The following is a 1,783-nucleotide window of genomic DNA, read 5'->3' on the forward strand; positions in this document are numbered from 1 at the left end:
GGTATGATGCCTTATGAAATAAATAGCTTTAAAAGGAGGAAATATTACAGCCGGTTAATTGAACCATCTGAAATGTAACTACGCTCATATAAAATCATATGATCAATTCATATCCCAGGTAAACGCCTCCTTGTCAAGGATTTTACCTACAACCAGGGATAAAACATAGCTAGACAAAAATGGAAAAAAACTGCACGTCCAAGGAAGTTTGGATGGCTCTTAAAAGAGCCTTTTATACTTGTGAAATGACCGAATGGTACAAGTTTTCACTTCTTCCTCGGAGCGGCTTTCTTGGCTTTGGTGCCCTTGGGTTTGGCAACTTGTGGCTTGGCTGCCTTTATTTTTTTAGGACTTTTTACCTTCTTTGCCGCAGCTGCTGGCTTCTTGATTTTCTTAGAACTCTTGACTGGACTCTTGGCCAGTTTCTTCGCCACCGTAATCTTCTTGACTTTCTTTGGACTCTTCTTTGCCTTAGGTGTAGCGGGCTTCTTTGGCGACTTTTTCCACCACAGGCTTCTTTGCTACCGCCTTTTTGGCCGCAACGGCCTTAACCTTAGGGGCTGCTTTCTTGGCAGACTTCTTCTTTTCAAGCGGTAGCTTCTTGTTAAGCTTAAAGGAGCCAGAGGCACCGGTTCCCTTAACCTGAAGCAGGGTCTGCTTGGTCACCAGGCTACAAAGTGCCAGCTTTACCCGCGAATTGTTTTTCGCCACGTCGTAGCCGTTGGCGGCCAGATATTTCTTCACGGCAGCCAGGGACACTCCGCTCCTCTCCTTGGAAGCAGCAACTGCCTTCACGATCAAATCTTCAACGCTGGGCCCCGCTTTCCTGGGCTTGCTTGCAGCTTTCTTCTTGGGAGCCTTCGCCGGGACGGCTGCGGCGGGAGCTGGAGCCTCTTCTGCCATTTCTCAGGTTCTCTCCTTTCACACTTACGATCAGTGATAACGTTCCGTTTCTGCTGCGCGTGCGACAGGGGGGGGGGGGGGGGAGACTTAAATGCTTCATGAGGACCTTGTAGACTCAACCAGCCCGGCGCTGAAGACAGTGTCTTCAGCTCCTGAAAATTCGGTTCATTTGTGTTTTTTCTTCTCCGATTATGATATAACTGCTCATCGTGTTATTGTTTTACAACCAAAAAACACCGAAAATGTCCACCAAAGGTCTTCTGTCAACAAATTAATGTCTGTGTCCTCAGCAATATTGCCGTATTTTCTCCAGCCTGTCCAAAACATCGTCACTTGCCACGGATAGGTACTAGTTAAACGTGCTTATCGCACTTGATTATACTCTCAAAATGACCAAAAATGTCATGCCCTTATTTATTTTAATAACAGAAGCTCCTATTGTAAACATAAAGGATTAAAGACCCGTTACATACCCAACTGAGGCTTTAAAGGAGGACATCCATTTTTGGCAGTAAAGCACAGTGCATATCTATGCTGAGTTTTCATCAAAGTTGCAGCAACGTTTATTAAATCACCCATTGTGGTTCTGAAACCATTGTTTATAACAAACTTATTTTCTAATTAATATACTGCTATGTTAATAGGTCTGCTCTTCCAAGTATAAACTGTGATCTTGTTCGAGTCATGCCCATGCATGCAATCTAATCAAAATAATGAAGTTAAAAAAAAAAACTTTACAAATCTCATACAAATCATGAACTTATATTAAAAGCTAGTTTGAGCAACAGTTGTAGATGTCTTTCCAACCAATTATCCTCCAACCATGGTTAAAGAAATAGAATAGTTATAGTTTCAAATAGAATGCACATTCATAAACCAT

General features: G+C 42.8%; 1 pseudogene; it reads right to left on the minus strand.

Moving 5' to 3' along the window:
• Positions 1-266: 266 nt before the first annotated feature.
• LOC133111435 (histone H1-like) lies at positions 267-903 on the minus strand (annotated as a pseudogene).
• Positions 904-1,783: the final 880 nt, after the last annotated feature.

The sequence above is a fragment of the Conger conger genome, chromosome 15 (genome assembly GCF_963514075.1).
Source record: "Conger conger chromosome 15, fConCon1.1, whole genome shotgun sequence".
Taxonomy (NCBI): Eukaryota; Metazoa; Chordata; class Actinopteri; order Anguilliformes; family Congridae; genus Conger; species Conger conger.